General features: G+C 49.2%; 1 protein-coding gene and 1 long non-coding RNA gene across 4 annotated transcripts in view; one reads left to right on the forward strand and one right to left on the reverse strand.

Moving 5' to 3' along the window:
• KIRREL3 (kirre like nephrin family adhesion molecule 3) overlaps positions 1 to 20,310 on the reverse strand; it is a 603,489-nt gene that overhangs the window by 269,771 nt on the left and 313,408 nt on the right. The gene's annotated exons all lie outside the window — the stretch shown is intronic.
• The window catches only part of LOC138986266 (uncharacterized), a 38,046-nt gene continuing 29,686 nt past the window's right edge, over positions 11,951 to 20,310 (forward strand). For both annotated transcript variants that reach the window (XR_011463125.1, XR_011463126.1), the window contains exons 1-2: positions 11,951 to 12,058; positions 12,761 to 12,961. This is a non-coding gene — a long non-coding RNA (uncharacterized lncRNA). The remainder of the gene's footprint in view (positions 12,059 to 12,760; positions 12,962 to 20,310) is intronic.

A 20,310-nucleotide genomic window follows, 5' to 3' on the forward strand; every position in this document is an offset into this window, starting at 1 on the left:
GAGCGCAGATGGGAGGGAAAAGTGTAATCTTCTGGAAAAGCCTCTAATTGTCTGCCCACACTAATAATTTCGGCAAACGCTCCCTCTCTCCCTCCTGCGTATAATTACAGCATTCCATCTGTCTATCAGCAGGTTTTTTACTGTGCCTTACTGCTACCACGGTCTCAGGCTCACAGAGAGATGAGGGTTGTTTGAAGATTTAAGAATCCTTCTGACACATATCCCCAAGAAAAGACACTCAGGAGAGACAAATCCGTCTCCTAGGCCTGCTAAGACTCTGCTTTTAAAGATCCTGTAATCTCTCCAAACGCCATGATGGAGTCAAAAGAAGGAGAGACCACACTGTATCCCCACTTTGGGTGTCCTCCTCTGCGGGCTTGTCTTGGTGGGTGAGCACTGGGCAGATGAAAAGGGGCTGGTAGAGACCTGGGGCCCCCGTGCCCTGAATGAAGGTGACAGGCCATGAGATCATCTGCTCAGGGCTATCCCTCCAGTGGGATGGCTTTGGTCACTGGCTTCTGTACAGTGTTATGAGCCTCCTTTCATAGTTCTTCAGGCACTCTATCAGATCTAACCCATTGAATCTATTTGTCTATTCCCTGATGCTGGGAAAGACTGTGGGCAGGAGGAGAAGGGGGCGACAGAGGATGAGATGGCTGGATGGTATCACTGACTCGATGGACATGAGTTTGAACAAACTCCAGGTGATGCTGAAGGACAGGGAAGCCTGGTGTGCTACAGTCCATGGGGTTGCAAAGAGTCAGACATGACTGAGCAACTGAACAACAACAATCCCTTTGGCGTGTCTTGAGAACTAGACAAGGGATCTGCAGCGTGAAGAGGAAGAGGAATCCAAATGGAAGGGGGAAAGCTGAGCCGGAGGGGCTGGGAGTGTCAGTGGCCTAAGGCATTGGCCTGGAAGCCACAGCTCTGCCTGTAGGGAATTTCACCCAATGTCCTGGCCTCTGAGCAACTTCAACTGCCACTGGCTCCTCTCCACTCTCTGGCAGGGAGCCCCAGAGAAGACAGGTGGCCTCCAGCACGGAATCCAGCAGGAAAGGCTCCAGCATTCCCGCCCATCGCTGCCTCTTCATGGCCAGGAAGCAGAGCACTTCCCAAGCCCTTGCTCCATAGACAGGAGAATGAGAGGGCTGCGGCCCTAGGATGCTGTGTGGGAAGGTGCCTGTTCATCAGTAAGCTTTTGTTGTTGTTCAGTCGGTTAATGTCTGACTCATTGTGACCCCATGGGCTGCATTCCCTGTCCTTCACCATCTCCCGGAGTTTGCCCAAGTTCATGTCCATTGAATTGGTGATGCCATTCAATCATCTCATCCTCTGTCACCCTCTTCTCCTGCCTTCAATCTTTCCCAGATTTCCCAGTGATTTTACCTCCATGTAAAAAAAAAAAAAAAATCACACTCTAATTCACCTTCCTTCCAATAAACAGTTCCATTTCTGGTTGTCAGGAGAGGCAGGATGGGTGGAAGGCGGAGTGAGGCCAGCAGCCTGAGTGACTCCTGAAGCCTGGGAAGTGGTGCAGGGAGCCACTGGGGTGTGACAGCCACATGCAGACGGGGCCAGGGAAACCTCCTGGGGAGGTGATGATGGCACAGCCAGAGCCCCTCCCCCAACTCATCCTCACACATCCAGTATCACAACCAAACCTTCCCCAGGATGGCTGAGTGAATGAAGAAAATACTTACAAACACTGAGACTGTGCCCACAAGGTGCTACAAAAGAGGAATAAGACACGCTTTCCATTCTCCAGGGCAGTGGTGACCCACAGAAATATAACATCTCTCAGGCGTAATTTTTAAATGTCCTAATACAGGTAGCACTAGTAAAGAACCTGCCCAGGAAACGTAAGAGACGTGGGTTTGATCCCTGGGTCAGGAAGATCCCCTGCAGAAGGGCATGGCAATCCACTCCAGTATTCTTGCCTGGAGAATCCCATGGACAGAGAAGCCTGGTGGGCTACAATCCATAGGGTTGCAAAGAGTTGGACATGACTGAAGAGACTTAGCAGTAGCCATGTTAAACAAAAATATGAAGTTTATTTTAGTATTATGTATTATTTCAACTAATATATCCAACGTGTGATTATGGTGAAAATTATTAAATAGATATTTTACTTATCTTAGAATCTGGTAAGTATCTCTGCACCTATAGCACCATCTCCGTGTGGACTGGCCACATCTTACCGGCCATGGGTGGCTGGTGGTGACTGTGTTAGAGCAGATGTAGAGCTTACCAAGGAGAGGAAAATGTATGCATAAGAATAATATAATATGTACATAATAATTATTGTTATTTAATCTCCAACAATCATCTGCTAAAAACTTTCACATACATGATTGTATTTGATATTCTTGGCAATTTTATGACTGAGACAATCAACATTACTATTTTTTTAAAACAGATGAGTGAAAATGAGAATCAGAGAGCCAAAGCAACATGCGGCCTGAGAGCAATAAGTTAGCAAGCTTCTCCTCTTCTTTCTTAAACAGGCACGTTTTAGGAATGACCCGGTACGGCTCATTGGAGGAGGAGTGGCATCTCACCAGGTCTCGCCAGAGGGGAGCCACTTTGCCAGGAGAGATGGGTGAGGGTGGTTGGGGGTGGAGGGGGGAGGTTTCTCACTGGAGGAGAAGCCAGGATCGAAGTAGAGCAGGAAAGTACAAGCTCCACGTGGAGTGGGGTGATGGCCCCGTTCCTTGAAGACCCGGCCAAGGGTGAGTGAGTAGTAGAAGACATGGCTGCAACGGCCACTTGGACGTGGGGCTAGAAGGCTCTGGATGCAGAGGGCTCTGCACTTCCCGAGAAAGTGGCGTGGACGCCCTCATTCAGCAAACATTTGCTGAGCACGTATGATGCTAGAAGACTTCCTTGGTGGCTCGGTGGTAAAGAATCTGCCTGCAATGCAGGAGATGTGTGGGAGACAGGGGTTTGGTCCCTGGATTGGGAAAATCCCCTGGAGGAGAAATGGCAACCCACTCCAGTATTTGTGCCTGGAAAATCCCATGGACAGAGGAGCCTGGTGGGCTACAGTCCATGAGGTCACAAAGAGTCAGATATGACTGAGCACACACGCACATTAAGATGCTAGAATGGCTTTGAATGGGGGGAAAGGACAGGCTGAAACTTTGCCTCAGGTCATGTTGTGGTCTCCTGGGGTCACATGGGTGCATGGCTCTGGGAGAAAAGGGGCAGAAGGAGAAGCAGAGAAGCCTATGGATGAGCGTTAGGTCTGAAGCCGTGCAGGGTGCAAACGGATGGAGTTCACTGTGGTGAATTAGAGGACGCAGGAAGCAGAAGCTGTCGGACTTGACTTTCCAGATTTTGAGCTCGAATGACAGGAAGAATCATACTCCCATGAACAGAAGCAGGGTGGCCCTAATAGGTACAATCACTGCCCAGACTCTCCAGGGGGCCAGAAGCAGGAGGATGGGACCAGAAACAGGTTACAACTCCCTTTCTGCCTACAGTTTCTAGAGTCTAAGATAGATCATTTGGAAATCTTACTTGACAATAATTTAGAGCCGTGTATCTGGAATGAGGTGGCGTTCATTTCCTGTTGGAACCAGTGAAAAGGATACCTTGGCTCACCCCCTCCTCCTCCCTCCTTCCCTTGCTCTAATGCACCTGCCGACTCCTGCAGGAGAAGACTGCCCCCGGCCCTCCATATCCATGGCATCTGTGGAGTGAATCAACTATGGATTGAAAATATTTGGAAAAAAAATTCCAGAAAGTTTCAAGAAGCAAAACCTGTATTTTCTGTGTGCTGGCAACTATTTATACAGCAGTTACAGTGCATTATGTATCATCAGTAATCTAGAGATGATTTAAAGCATATGGGAGAATGTGAACAAGTTACATACCAACACAACATCATTTAACACAAGGGGCTTGAGCATCTTGAATTTTGGTATCCTTATGGTTCCTAGAAGCAATGCCCTAAGGATATGGAGTAATGACTGTATATGGACTCTTGGCAGCTCCCTCCCCTCCACCTTTCTCGCTGGCATTGCAGCTACTGAGCATGTAAAACCCCAAGCTCATAATGCATCCATAGAATAGGGCTAATAGTCGTAGGACTGATTTGAGAATCAAAGGAGAACCCTGCATGTGAGAGGCTGTGCAGACTTGGGAGCTGCTGGCTGGCTGCAGTCTTTCCATCTTGGAGGATGAATGGTGCCTGGCCAGAACGCCACCACTTCCTACACCTCTGATTTCTTGCCAGTGTCCTGCTCTTTCTTGCCTCGGAGATTTTATCCATGTTCTTCCTTTAAAAAAATATTTATGTATTTGGCTGTGCGAAGTCTTAGTTGCAGCATGCAGACTCTTAGTTGTGGCATGTGGGATCCAGTTTCCTGACCAGGCATTGAACCTGGGCCCCCTGCATTGGCAGCACGAAGCCTCAGCCACTGGGCCACCAGGGAAGTCCCCATGCCATTCCCTTTCTCAGCAATATCTTCCCCAACCCTTTTCGTTGCTTGCTATCTCTCATTTTTCCTCAAAAATCAGCTCAAATCCCTTCTGTTAAAACTTTCTAGATCCTCCCTTATTTAATAGTTACTGTCAGAGCATCGTGTTTTCTCATTTATTAAAATTTGTTATGTTATGGGATTCTAACAACTTATGTGTCCATATTCGTCCCTAGGCTGTGAACTCAAGAGCAGGAAAACATATCTTATTTGTTTATCTTACTTTGCTTAGCATCGCACTGTCCAGACCTAACACGGTGATGGCACACTTTAGCTGCTCAGGAAATGCAAAATAAATGAAAGAGGAGAGTCAACGACATATGTTAAAGGCACTGTTCCAAGAGGATGGAGCTGAAAGTAGACATCTTGAATCCAAGGTGCCATCAGTTACCCACCCAAGGTCCTCAAACCACCCTTACATGGTCATCATGAAGGAACATGGTTATAGTCAAGATCCCTTTGCCTCCCCCTATTCCAGCTCCAAGGGTCAGCAGAGTATCCCACAGGAACCTGAACATGTTCAGATTCCAGAGAGGGCAGGTCAGTGAGTGAAGGACACCCTCCCACCACTCAGGCTGCAATGAGGTCACCTTCAGAGGGGCCTTCTACCCTTAGCTCCTGGGACTCTCCCATTCAGACTTACTTCCTCTTCCTCACAGTCTCTTTCTTTCTTCGTCTTCTCCCTCTCTTTCAATCTTTATTTATTTGGTGGCACCAGATCTTAGTTCTTACATCTTCTGACATGCAAACTCTTAGTTGCAGGATGTGGGATCTAGTTCCCTGACCAGGGATTGAACCCAGACCCCCTGCATTGCCTTAACCAGAGACTTAACCACTGGACCACCAGGGAGTCTTGCTCCTTTCTTCTTAAGAACCCAGAAAGTTTCTCCAAGTAGTAGGGACGGCAAACAGTGAGAGGTTCTGGCGTCATGCTACTTTATTAACTTCTTCCTCTGTCCCTGGACCAAGCTGGGGTGTGCTGGCCCTTTTGCTGGGCCAAGGCCCTCCCCTGCTGGGACCCTCCCCTGAGTGGACCTGCAGGGTGTCATTTTTGGAGGGCTGGGGTCTGGGCCTCAAGAAGTGCCCAGGAGCTCCAAGAGGCCAGGTCTCATCTGTCTGCGAGGTTCACATCACTGTTCACTACATAAAAATCTCTTCTCCTGCAACCTCCTCCCAGCCCCACAGTGTCCAAACAGGCCTCAGCGGGTGATGGGCTAACATCTCCTTGAGGTCTTCACAGGCAGAGTGGTCATCCCCAACCTTCCCCAGCGTGGTTCCACTAATGAGCTCAGTCCTTTTAAACCCAGCCCCTGCCTCGATCCTTTCCCAGCAACTCTTTGCTTTGTGTCTGGTCATGTAGACAAAGCCCCGAATCAAGACCTCCAGCTTCATTTCATTTAATGAGAACCCACAAAAGCCAGCCCGGCAGTCCATTCATCCCAAAATAGCCTCTGAAAGTCAGCATACGTCAGTGTCTCTCTGTGGAAACCATACTGCATTGTTAGAAAAGGGCCATTTGAACCAGGTAGTGCCAGAGAAATGATCTCAATGCATTTCAACCGCTTTCCAACATCAAGGTTCATTCCTCAATGACACAGTCCCTTTTTCAATAAATGAATTATATGATGGGGTAGAGTCATGTGTGTGTGATAGAGAGAGACCCCCCCCACCCCCGCCCCCTTCATGATGAATTTCTAGATGAGCTGACCTCACAGGCGAATGGTCCACGCACTCATCTTTCAGCATTAATCCCAACATCCTCATGACCCATGGAGAAGCCGTGAGCCCCGGATTCTCTGTCTCGATGGGAGGGCGGCGGCCTTGTGCCCATGCTGGCATGAAAGGACATTTGAGAGAAGCAGCGGGGAGCAGCAGGGCAGAGACACCCCGAGGCAATGCCCTTTCTCCTTGGCGGCTATGAGCGTGCAACCTGTCACCCCTCGCCCCTTATCTGGAAACGGAAGATTCCTCCGAAAGTCACTAGGTGGGTGCTTTTTAAAGCAGCTTCTCTCCTGCCGTGCTTGGAAAGTCCCTGTGTAGTCGATCAGTCGTGTTGGACTCTTTGTGACCCTATGGACTGTAGCCCGCCAGGCTCCTTCCGTCCGTGGGATTCTCCACGCAAGAATACTGGAGTGGGTTGCAATTCCCTTCTCCAGGGAGGTCTTCCCAACCCAGGGATCGAACCTGGGTCTCCTGCATTGCAGGCAGATTCTTTACCATCTGAGCCACAAGGGACACTCATATAGCATGTGAATGAGGTAAGGAGGGCAGAGACCATAGGACCCTCTTCGCTAGAGGAGGAGAGAGAAGGGCAGGAAGAAAGAGGAGCTGGGCTGGGCCGGCAGCTCCTGGGAGGAGCCCTGGAGCCTGGTCCCAGCCTAGTGGGGAACAATCCCCCCAACATCTTGGGGAGAGTTTGGACAAATTCTTTTCTGGCCTGTTCTCAGATTTCCCATCTATAAACAGGGAAGACAAATATCCTGTGAAGGTGCCATAAAATATTCTTAGGGTTTAAAATTTTTCATTTTGTTAAGATTCTCAGACTAGTCAATGGTGGCCAGGCCCTGGCACCAGGATCTGCTGTGAACTTGCTGCATGGCCCTGCACTGGTTCCTTAACCTACGTTAGGCCTCAATTTCCTTCTTCTTCTTTTTTTTTTAACTTTTTACTTTATATTGAACTAGAACGAAGAGTCAGACACGACTGAGTGACTTCACTTTCACTTTTCACTTTCATGCACTGGAGAAGGAAATGGCAGCCCACTCCAGTGTTCTTGCCTGGAGAATCCCAGGGACAGGGGAGCCTGGTGGGCTGCCGTCTATGGGGTCACACAAAGTTGGACAAGAATGAAGTGACTTAGCAGCAGCAGCAGCAGCAGAGCCAATTAACAATGTTATGACAGTTTCAGGTGAACACTGAAGGGCTCAGCCGCACATATACATATACACACACATGTGAGATACACATAGCCCGCCAGGCTCTTCTGTTCATGGAATTCTCCAGGCAAGAATACTGGAGTGGGTAACAATTCCCTTCTCGAGGGGATCTTCCTGACTCACGGATGGAACCGGGGTCTCCTGCATTGGAGGCAGATTCGTTACCATCTGAGCCACCAGGGAAGCCCCATATATGTGTCCATTCTCCCCCCAAACTCCCCTCCCATCCAGGCTGCCACATGACATTAAGCAGAGTCTCCTGTGCTGTACAGTAGGATCTTGTTGGTTATCCACTTAAAATCAAGTTCCTTCTTTAGAACAGGGTCCTAACGTACTTGTTAATTAAATTGCTGTTTGATTTACACATAAAGCATGATGGCTCTGATTATGGGTGTGTGGCCAGTGATACCTGACTTTGAATCTGGCCTCTGCCAATAACTAGCTACTTTATTTTAGGAAAGCGTCCTAAGGTTTCTGTTTCCTGCTGCCTTCCTCATCTGTAAAATGGGGAAGAATAATACCAGCCTCGCAGATTTGTTGTGAGAGTAAGTGATGATGCAGGTACGGCGCTCAGCGTGGAGCCTGTCAGGCAGAACAGCCCCCCGCCGATGGCAGCACAGGTATTTATGCAAGCTTGTGCTGAACAACAAATTAAAGAAAGTACAATCTCCTTGAAGCATGTGCAGGGATTCAGAAATACATGACATGATGATTATTACTATCATCTCTGTCGGTGTCACACCCTCACTCCAAGTCCAAGTGCAGCGGGGGGTGCATGTCACTCCGGCCGGCTGTGCCACTTGGTCTGGGGGCTGGTGTCAGGCTGGAGGGGAAGATGCTCGTCAGCCTGTGCTTTGATGGACTCCTCTCATGCGGTGCCCCACAGACTGCGTATCATCTTCTGAGCACACCTGAGCAAAGCCATGAGCGGTGGCTTCAGGGCTGGCCACTCCTTGCTCTGCTTTCCTGCCTTGGTACCCATGCCTTCCTCTCTGCCCAGTTCCCCCTTGGGAGCATGGAGGCCCATGCCCAGTTTGTCCCCAGGAGGGGGCAGGGGGACAGGTCTGGCTTGCTCACTTGGGGTCATGTGCTCTGTCATGGCTTATTCTGGCCAGAAGCCCTGAAGACAATCATAGTTCATTCTCTGGAGGAGCATCTTTATTTTCCGGGCAGTCTATGGTGACTGTGCATCCCAAAGAGGAAGTGATGGGACAGCACTTTCTCTGAGCTGGGAAACTGCTCTGGCCAGTGTGGGCAGCTCAATGGGGTGGGAGGGCCAGGAGGATCCAGGAGACCTGGATTCCTGTTCACAGTGTCTGGCCTGTCTCTCGGCCTGGGCTACCATGGGCAGTTGCACAGGCTGTGTACTGCATGTGGCCAAGGGTTGCCTGCTGCACGTATGACGTGCCCTGAGAGCTATACAGAGCAGCAGCCCTGCTCAGGGGGCTCTTGTGAGAAGCCGGTGAAGTCATTTCATGACCAGTATCACCTGGGCAGTTACTGATCACCGGTCAAGTGTCAGGCTCGGTGCTAAGCACTTTATCTTTATCCCCACCGCACCCTGCAGGGTCAGTACCATTATCATCTTACCCCCATGCTACACAGAAAACTGAGGCCAGAGAGGCTAGGCAAGCTGTCTGAGGTCTTTTGGTTGGGGCGTGAAGGGACTCAGGTGGCGAGAGGCTCACAGTCTCCTCACTTAGAAGTTCTGTCCGAGAGATCTTGGCAGAGCTCGACTCAGCTTGGCAACCATAACCCTGAAGAGTCTTCCTCGGGAACACCATCTCATCGATGTGAGTGTGCTTGTACACACGTGTGCGAGTGGCCCAGGTTTACTCTCCATATGTAGAGGACACTTTCTTTTCCAATGACTTGGTTTTCGTAAGTCCTGGCTGATAGGGGAGTCCAAGTCCTTCCTGACACTTGGGTTTCCATGCCCTCTTCATGTCTGCATCAGCAAGGTATTTCTTGCTGCATCATGACACCAACCCCAAGGCTTCTCATTAAAGTGGGTGACAAAACAAACCAAGGGTTGTCCAAGACGAAGGCAAGGTTCTCAACAGACCATCACCCACAAGAAGCAGCAATAGTTTCCTCCTTGAACCAAGTCGTTGGTCCAAAGCCACTACTTTTTACTTTTTGCCCAGTTTTCTGCCTCTATAAATGATCAGTCAGCTCCTCAGGGGACAGAGATGCACGATTAGAGTGGGAGGGAGCTTGGGGCCAAACTTTATATGTGAGCGGCAAACTGAGAGTTTATCTACTGAATATAGCTTGCTTTGGCTTAAGACATGAGTTTGGTTTTCTTAAAAAAATTTTTTTAACTAAAAAAAGTTATGTTTATAGTGAGAATGCAAACAGTACAAAGATGTCAGACCTTTTCCATTGATGCCAGAATTAGAAACAGTTTCTGTGCAGCACTCCAGAAATTATATATATATATATTATATATATATATATGTATCTGCAGGTATGTATGTATAGATGTATATGTATATGGAGGTGGTGGTTGTTTAGTCACTAAGTCCTGTCTGACTCTTTGGGATCCCATGGACTGTAGAATCTCCAGGCTCCTCTGTCCATGGAATTTCACAGGAAGTGAAAGTGAAGTGGGGTGCCATTTCCTACTCCAGGAGATGTTTGTGACTCAGGGATCGAACCCGTGTCTCCTGCATTGGCAGGCGGGTTTTTTTTTTTTTTTTTCACTGCTGAGCCACCAGGGAAGCCATATGTATATGGAGGTATGCTGCTGCTGCTAAGTTGCTTCAGTCGTGTCTGACTCTTAGTGACCCCATGGACTGCAGCCTACCAGGCTCCTCCGTCCATGGGATTTTCCAGGCAAGAGTACTGGAGTGGGTTGCCAGTGTATACGTATATGCATATAAATGGAAAACACACCATGGAGGATCAGACGGCCACAAAGACCTTGCCGCTTCTTCCGTAAAATGCGGAGGAAGGGGTGCTGTGTACCTTCTGCGACACAGGCTTAAAATCCATTGTCTGTGCCTGCAGGTCCTTGGAAAGATTCCCCTTGGGATGCAGCTGCCATGCTGTGGGAAGCCCATATCCCAGGGAGAGACCCCTGGAGGACTGAGACCCGACTCCGAGAGCATGCGCCGAGCTCCCAGTCAACAGCCAGCATCCACTGCCAGCCACATGAGTGAGTCACTGTGCTTTCCAGCCCGGTTGAGCCTTCGGAGGATGGTAGCAGCCCCGGGTGATAACAGACAGAGCAGATGAACCACTGGATTGAAACCAGCCAAGCCACAGAACCATGAAAGACTTGGTGGCTTTTGTTTTAAGCTACCCGGTTGTGAAGTGGCCTGGTACACAGAAAGAGAGTACTAAATGGATTGATTTATTCATTTTAATAACCAAGTAGTCATGCATTGATTTGCTATAATTTTACAAAACTAGTATCTTATTAAAAGACATTTATGTTATATCTGGACCTCCCTGGTAGCTTAGTGAGTAAAGGATCCTCCTTCAATGAAGGAGATATTGGAGACACAGGTTTGATCCCTGGGTCAGGAAGATCCCCTGGAGGAGGGCAGGGCAACCCACTCCAGTATTCTGGCCTGGAGAATCCCATGGACAGAGGAGCCTGCGGGAGCTAAAGTCCATGGGGTTGCAAGGAATCAGACATGACTGAAGTGACTGAGCACGCATGCACGCATGTTATGTCTGATTCCTTGCAGGGGTAGCGCAATAGACATGTATATTTGTGCACATGTATAGATAAATATCTCTAGGTTAAATTCTTAGAAATAAAATTCTTATTTAACGACATGTGAATTTAAAATTTTGACAGATACTGTCAAGTTATCCTCCAAAGGTGCCCCACCACATTTTTCCCTCCCACCAAAAGTATATGATTGTGCCTGATTCCCTATATCCTTGCCCACAAGGGCATGGCGATGTAATCAAACTTTTCATCTCTTCTTGTCTGATAGATTAAAAAAATATCAACCGTGTTTTAGTTTGCTTTTCTTCAGCGATGATTGAAGTGGTTTGCCTTTTGATATGCTTATTAGCTATTTTTTCTTTTGCACCTAATGTCCTTTATTCATTTTTCTACTGGCTCATAAGAGCTTTTCACTTTATTGAATTCTAACAACTCTTTTCCTCGCTGAATTGCAAGAACTCTCAGTTGACAAACGAAAGAAATTAGCCCTTTGTCGTTTGTGTTACAAATCCTTTTTCATAGATTTCTTTTTAGCCTCCCACTTCGTGTATACCAATATATACAAGACACATTTTCTTTCTCTCTTGTTTTCTTGTTCTGGTTTTTCTTTTTCATTTCTTTTTTTTTTTTTAAATCCCGGTGGAATTTGTTTTGGTATAAGGAATGTGGAAGGCATTCTGTTTACATATTTTCTTCCCAAATGTCTAGTCAATTGCCCAACAGTATTTATTGAAGTGAATCCTGCTCCCATTGCTCTGGAACACCCCTTTATCACAAACTATCCCACATAATGTGCTTGGCTCTATCTCTGTACTATTTTTTTTTTTGCTGTTGCTTTTTCGTTTGTTTGTTTGGTCATGCCACGTAGCATGTGGGATCTTAGTTCCCCGAGCAGGGATCAGACCCATGTCTCCTGCAGTGCGAGCATGGAGATTTAACTACTAGACTGCCAGGTAAGTCCTATTTCTGTACTATTTTGTTCCCTTGCTCTATTCATCACCAGCACCTGAAGTCCGCATCTCAGCTGTGCCAGTGGGTACTTCCTGTGGATGGCAGGGATGGTATTTAGTTCTTAGAGCCAGGGTCTGGGGCTCTGAGCCCTGTTACCAGCCCCAGGGATAATACCTCCATTTCATCCCAGTCTAATCCATTCTCTTCTTCTATAGACTCTGCTGCACTTCCTTAGGAAGTCTCCCTCCATGGATCGTTCCTCCCTAGTAGAAAAACTGCTTTTAGTAATTGCTCTGAAGCTCTTTTTCTTGGCCACCTTGATTATCTTTTCTTGCTTTCTTGGGAACCCTTATACCCTTCTTCCTGCCTCCCCTAGGAAATTAGTTCTTCTTGTGGATGTCCAGGCTCATTCATTCCCTTGCCTGTTCACTCACCTGCCGTGTTAAATGGGGCAGCCTGGCTGAGTAAGTGGCCAGCAGACCACGAGATTGATGGACTTCTCGTAGGTGTCCCTGACTAAGGTGATCATTCCCACAGGTCCTAGGGGCGTCCATGTACCATTTGATGATCAAGAAATAAACCGTGTCCCTCTTCCATCTGCTTTTCACATGTGAAAGAAATCCCTGATCCAGGGAGTCAGAACATATTCATGCTGCCTGAAACCTTATCAGCCTGTGCTGCTGCTTTTTTTTTCTCCCTGGCAGTTTACAATGTTGTATCGCCATGAAAGTAGGCAAAATGACTCTGTGAAGTCAAGCATCTGAGAAGGCCTGAAAGTCTGAAATAAAAATATTGGAATAGCAATGTCCTCCTCACCCAGGACAGTTAGCCAGAGAAGCACTTCTGCTCAGAAATTTTATTTGCTCTCCTCTTGGAAAATGGGAAAGAAGATCTGTAATCCAGTGGTGAGTACCCTATTTTCTTTTTAAAGGGGATGACTGGAGGGGAGGACAGGAACTAGAGTCCTTTATCTCAGGTCTCAAATCCTGACCCCGGGGTGCTCAGAACCAGGAGTCATCATCATCCTTCGACTTAATTCACGAGCTGAGGTTCCCACTTGGGCTTCCTGTGATTGGGAAGGTGGGCAGTTCAATGTCCAGAAGAGGCTCCCGGCAAATGAAGGGTCAAAGCAATCTGAGCTCACATTCCTTGGCACATTCTCCCCAGTTTCTCCAGTAGAGTCCTCATCTCCGCTTCTGCATGACCTCCACAGAGCTCACACCCCACTCCTCCATTCTCCAGCTCCCCTTTCTGTTGAATGCACCGTTGTTAGCCAGGTCTAAGACCATGGGATCAACTTTCATCTCTCCCTTTCTATTTCATTGTTCCCACCTCATATCCACACTGTCCCTAAATTCAGTGCTTCCTTCTCCAGGTGTCTTGTGACGGTCTCTTCTTCTCTAACCCATTGTTCCTGCCCCCATCCATCGAACCCCACAGTTTCTGCCCCACCCCAGGACAGCCTGTGCCACTGGGGCAGATGCATGTGCCACAGTACTGTCTGCAGTGTGCTCCTCCCAGTCAAGAGGGAGGCGATGGTATGTGAGTGTCTGCACTGCATTGGGCACTGCTCCAGCCCGGGACACTTCATTTAAGACTGTCAATAACCTTATGTAGTGTGTTTCACTATATGTTGTTGTTGTGTTCCTAGCTCAGTTGTGTCTGACTCTTGGTGACCCCATGGATTGTAGCCCACCAGACTCCCGTCCATGGAATTATCCAGGCAAGAATACTGGTGTGAGTAGCCATTTCCTTCTCCAGGGGATTTTCCCGACTCAGGGATCAAACCTGTGTCTCCTGCATGGCAGGCAGATATCCCTAAGGAAAAGGATCAAGAAATTCTTAGAGCAATTCAAAGTTCTTTTCCTGGTATTCAAACCACCCGCCCCCCATAATATGGCTCTTATTTGACTACTTGGCCTTATCACAAAGTCTATCCTAAGGAGAAAAATGTTCCAGTCAAGGTCTCTTGGAGGAGTGGGGAATGGCAGGCCCTTTGGTGGAAAGTGCAGTCAAATATGGAGAAGGCAATGGCACCCCACTCCAGTGTTCTTGCCTGGAGAATCCCAGGGATGGGGGAGCCTGGTGGGTTGCCGTCCAACGAGTTGCACAGAGTCGGACACGACTGATGTGACTTAGCAGCAGCAGCAGCAGTCAAATAGGAAAGACAGAACTCACACCTATCTGGCTAAAGTCCAGACAAGCAGCTGCTAATGTGTGGTTGTGATGGTGGTGGGGAGCTGTTCTTGGCTGAACTGTGTGCCCCCAAGTAAATGTGCTGAAGTCCCAACCCTCAGGAATGTGACCGGGGATAGGGTCTTAAAGAGGTAATTAAGTTAAGATGAGCTCATTAGGGAGGGCTCTGATCCAGCATGACTGGGGTCCTGAGAAGAAGAGGACACAGATACACTTAAGGGACGGCCATGTGAGGACACAGGGAGAAGATGGCCATCTTCAAGTCAAAGAGAAAGGCTTAGAAGAAACCAAATCTGCTGACACTCTGATCTTGAACTTGTATCCTCTAGAACTCTGAGAATATAAACTTCTCTCGTTTAAGTCACCCAGTTTGTGGAGCTTTGTTATGGCAACCATAGCAGACTAATACAGGAGACTAAGCAGGTATTGGGCTTCCTAGGTGGCTCAGCAGTCAAGAACCCGCCTGCCAATGCAGGAGACTCAGGTTTGATTCCTGGATCGATCGGGAAGATCCCCCGGAGAAGGAAATGGCAACACACTCCAATATTCTTGCCTGGGAAATTCCATGGACAGAGGAGCCTGGAGGGCTATAGTCCGTGGGGTCACAAAGAATCAGACACGACTTAGTGATTAAACAACAAAGCAGGTACTGGCTGGAGAAGTGGGGGACAAGGTGGGGCTACGGGGCACCAGGGCACATACTGATAACAAGAGCTCCCTCTACTGAGCGTCTTCTATGCACCGAGCATCACACGGCCATGCGAGCATCTCACCTTCCTTATCTCTAATCCACAGAAACCCCTGCGAGGTAGTTCCTGTCACAGTCATTGCAGAGATATGGGATCCAGAGCTGAGAATAAGAGTAAGGGTCCCACGAGACACGGAAGATGAGCCTCAGCTTTTGGGTCTGAGCCCCAGTCTCCTCTCTGTGAAGCCTGTGCTCACACTTCTGTGTCATGCATGTCAATCAGCACAGGGGCTGGCATCAGTCTGCCCTGGACTGTCTACCTGACCACCAGATGGGTTTTAGGAGTGGCTTTTAGGTGCGTTGTCTAGAGGGGCCTGTTTACTGAGCTCACAGAGCCAGAAACAGAAGACTTCAGAGCCGAGGGGATGAGGATCAGCCCAGTGTCCCTTCCATTGACCCACCAGCCCTTCCTATTTACTCTCAGCCTGGTCCCGGAAGTACTCGAATGGGAAGCCAGCTTCAGCTCCCAAGATGGCTCAATCTCATTCAAGTAACCCTCCAGGGCCTCCGGCATTCCTAATAAGCCAAGAAGGCGGTCCTTAGAGCTCCAGCAAACGTGTGTGCAGACGAGAGCCTGGGGGGATATTTCTCTAAGTGTCGCTCTGCATGAATGACCATCACTCTCCAAGTCTCCCAGGGAGGTGCCCCTCCTCTACCCTCAGACGCAGGCCTCCCCCATCCCTCTGTGGACCTGGAGTCCCTGGTGCCCTGAGGGGAAGCAAATTAGTCTCACTTATAATTAAGTGTCTCAAATCAAGGTTTGGTTTAGTTTAATAAGAAAAGTGATTCCAAGTCAAACAGATCACAGTTGATTATTACAAATAGAATTACTAAAGGGCAACCACAGCCACCACCATGAAAGCTGATTTCGGAGCTGCCAAAGCTCAATAAAGGCCATTTTAATAATGAATGAAACGTTAATTAATGCATGGCAACAGTCTCATCCTGATCAATGTCTTCACAGGGAGAGGGGTGTCATGGGGCTGGGGGCTGAGGGGAAGGCACATCTCAGAGAAGCGGCAAAGGGAGCCCAGGGTGCCAGGTGCCCCCTCCCTGGGCAAAGGGAGTCGCAGCTGCCTCTACTCAGCTCATCATGGGGAGAAACTGGCCAAGTTCACCTTCCCTCAGGAAAAATCTGTGGTCTCCACTAATCAAATTAATTTAACCGATCGTCGAACATTCTTGGCATTCAGGTTTTGAACGCTAACCTCGGGAGACCGTGACACATTTTTAGATTCTTAGAGAAAAGACTCGGCTCCATCCTTTCATGGACCAAGTTAGTGCAAAACAAGGAACTCCATCCTGCCTGGTGCGTGAGCAAGTAACCACCTGAGTTTCAGGAGAATTATTTTTTAAAAACATTTATTTATTTAAATTGGAGGATAAGTACTTTACAATATTGAGATTTTTTTTTGCCATATATCAACATGAATTGGCCACAGGTATACATATGTCCCCCCACCCCGCCCCATGCTGAACCCCCACCCATCTCCCTCCCCACCTCATCCCTCTAGGTTGTCCCAGAGCACCAGCTTTGGGTGCCCTGCTTCAAGCACGGAACTTGCACTGGTCATCTATCTTACATATGATAATTGGCACTAGTGGTAAAGAACCGGCTTGGCAATACAGGACATGCAAGAGACACGGGCTTGATCTCTGGGTCAGGAAGAACCCCTGGAAAAGGGAATGGCAACCCACTCCAGTATTCTTGCCTGGAGAATCCCATGGGCAGAGGAGCCTGCTGGGCTACAGTCCAAGAGGTTGCAGAGTTAGACACGACTGAAACGGCTTAGCATATGCACGCGTGCACACACACACACACACAATGCATATGTTTCAGTGCTATTATCTCAAACCACCCCACCCTCTCCTTCTCCCACTGAGTCCAAAAGTCACTTCTTTACATATGTGTCTTCAGGAGAAGTCTTGATACGGCTAATTAAACCAACGGTTCCCTCACAGTGGAACTGGTATCCTGTTAGTTGTGGGAAAACAAAATGCAAAGCTTTGGTCTCACAGAAATGTGACTGAGCAGGCATGGGCTCAGAGATCTGCTTTAGTCAGGTGGGGATTTCTAGCACAGTCCTCACTGCCTGATGATGCTTTGCAGGCAAAGGCCAGGGCTCAGCTGAGTCACAGAGCCACCCGCCGACCCGCACGGGCAGAAGCACTTCATTATCAAAAGCAGTAACATCCCTAAGAACATGATATCCCAGACGCACGAACAAGCTAGCACTCCACTGAAAGTGCCCCCTTAGGAGTCCCGGAAGCCCACTCTCCAGGGGCACGGCTGACTGTTCCTCAGTACAGTGGTACCTGGGCTTCAGTCGTCGCCAGCCAGGCCCCTCTCCCACTGGTCCTCTTTAGACACAAATGATGCCAGGAAAGGGAAGGCAAAGCGGCGAGCTGCAGTGTTTCGAGTCGCCCACAGTTTCTTTCTGAGTCCCTGGTGAGTCAGAGTTTGTTTGAATGTGAATCATCTGCTATCATAAAAGTGACGGTACAGCTGGCTGCCGGGAGCCCCGAGGAGGAGGAGGAAATGTGTGCTGTGAAGCAGAGGGGAGTGTGTGTGTGCGTGTGTGCACACAGAGGGCGGGGCTGTCCTCACTTATCAAAGAGATTCCTAAGGGGTCTTTCTGAGTGAGGCAGGGGGTGGGAGGACACTCAGAGGCCACTCTGAATGGATGAGGGCCAGGACCTCTTCATGCCAGAGGGCCAGTCTGCCACCTGCCTCATCGCTGCAGCGCCTGGATTTCGGTCCACTCAGCAGTCCCCTCTGCCTCCTAGGGACGTGGAAGGAAAAGGTAAACTGGAGGCCTGTGGTTACTCCCTTATTCTCCTGGTGACAGCACCTCTCCCGTAGGAGTCGGGATGCAGGTGAGGTCTCCAGCATGATGCCCTGTGCCCTGGACCTCAGGATCAAGGACTTCTGCCAGTCACTGGGTGGGGCCTGTGGTAGGCGGGAGAGGACAGGAGGTCTGTGAGTTTGGGACTCACAGAGGTTGGTGACAACCAAAAAGCTGCCAGTAGAGAAAAGAAGCAGGTGGAGATAGTGCGACTTTGACGCCACGACCCGCTTTTATCCATCCTTGTTTCTCCTACAAAGTAACAGGAAGTTCAGAGATCACTCAAGAGCCCCCTTCCAGTTGCCTACAAAGAAGCTATAATTTATGTATTCCAAGGGTTTGGGTCATTCACCAGACACTTCCTTAGAGCCTCCTAAGCTCTGGTGTGGTGCTAGGTGCTAGGTGGTGGGTGCTATATGCTGGGTGCTAGGTGGTGAGTGCTGGGTAGTAGGTAGTAGGTATTAGGTGCTGGGTGCTAGGTGCTGAGTGCTGTGCTTAGTTCCTGATCTCAGAATGCTCATAGTCTGATAAGGATGACATGAGGTAAATGGTCAGCTGTAACACAGTGTAAGAAACATGAAATCGGGTAAGCATGGGGGCTGAGGAGGCTCATAGTGCTGGAACCTACATGAGATGGGGGCTGCCGTGGGGCGTGAGGACAAATGTCCTGTGAGGGCCTCTCAGGGAAGTGCCTGGACTGATGGGAAAGGCAGAGGGGAGAGAGGGCATCCATGCAGGGGAGCCAGCCCCTGCAAGGGGCTGGAGCTCTTCTTTCTCAGGAAGTCAGGGACTTCCTGGCTGAGGCTGGTAGCTGAGTGAGGGCTGGCTGGTTCTCACAAAGGCACAAGGGAGCCATGGATGCTTTTAAGCGGAGGAGGGACATGCCCAGAAGGGTCAGCCAGGAGGCTGTTGCAGGGCCTAGGTGAGGCCTGGCTCAGGGCTGTGCTGGTGGAAGAAACGAGGATGGAAGATTTCAGATGTGTTAGGAGGCAGACTTAACAGGCCTTGGTAACTGATGGCAACTTACGGACATTAAACAACTAATTACACAATTAATTATGCAATTTCTACTGTGATAAGAAATTCTGAAGGAGCGCAGAGGGTGTGAGGGCCTAATAAAGAGAGGATCTGCTCTGGCTGGGGGCGTGGAGAAGGTTTCCTTGAGGAAGTGATGTTGACGTCTTATAGGCTGAGGAGGAAACACCAAGGTGAGGTGATTGGCAGGGGGCAGGGAGTTATCGCCCCAGAGGTAACCCTCAACAAACGATGGGTGGGTTTCGTAAGGACAAATATCCTAGTGGCCTCGCTTCTCAGTGGGAGAAGGCCACACCCAGAGCCGCCCGTGGGCCTGGGTGCAGTGAGCGCACTCTTCCTTGGCTCCCTGCCTTCCACCCGTGTTTCCTGGGATCACCCCCCAACCCCAAATGAACCACGTGCATGTGAATCTTTGTCTCAGAATCTGCTTCGAGGGTGATCCAAATAAGACAGTGGATCTCCCCTAGTTGCCCCAAGAGGGAGCGGGGCATATTTACTACATCCCACTATGGAGAAGGAGGTCTACTTCTGGAGAGCTAGCGGTTTCCTTTGCAGGACTTTTTTTTCCCCTGGAGGCCTTGAGCCACAGGGTGCAGGATAAGACTTAACACATGTATTTTAAATTCTCAACTCACACACGACCTTTCTATGCGACGGCATGGTTGGGGATGCTATCACTGGGTCTTCTGTGCGAGTCGCCCGTCTCTCCACCCCAGGAACAATGCCTGGACAACTGATATCTCTGTTTTGCCATCTGATCATTTTGTTTCCTTCCTCCTTAAAGAAAACTGTTAAGAGACAGAATCACTTGAGGAAAGCAGTCTTGGCCTACTTACCCCTTCCATCTGTCTAGCGTGGGAAGGAAACACAACCATTCTGGGCCTTCCAGCTTCCTTCCCAAAGATTTTCGTGCCCACTTGGCCTGTTTGAGCCAGTTGGTGGCTTCCACTCAGCATGCACCAGCCCCATTTCCCAGGGGCCCCCAAATTAAAAAGCAAGTTTTAAGAACAAGCTCTCCTTTCCTGGGGATTGTTGACAGCTAGAGACCCCATGGGTTCATCAGTGTGATACTGAAGAGAGAAATGATCAGGGCAAATGGCTCCAAATGGAGATGAAAAAGCCTTTGCCGTGACAGGCAAGAGCTATCGCAGGCTGCTGGAGCAAACGCAGCTGGGGAATATAAAGGGGAACATGGGCCATTTTGCAAATCAAAAACAAGAGGCAAAGGACAGCTAACACGTGTGATGATACAGAAGACAGAAGCAAGGCGAGATAAGGGGGGAGAGGGCAGGCCAGCAAAGGAGGAGGGAAAGGGGAGCACGGAGCCTGCCAGCATCAGAAAGCATTCAAAAGAGCGACCGGAAGACGGAGCATGCGCAGACGTCACCAAGGATGAAGGCGGCGGAGGGACCCGGGTTCCTGAGTGAAG

Source organism: Bos mutus, chromosome 29 (genome assembly GCF_027580195.1).
Source record: "Bos mutus isolate GX-2022 chromosome 29, NWIPB_WYAK_1.1, whole genome shotgun sequence".
Classification (NCBI taxonomy): Eukaryota; Metazoa; Chordata; class Mammalia; order Artiodactyla; family Bovidae; genus Bos; species Bos mutus.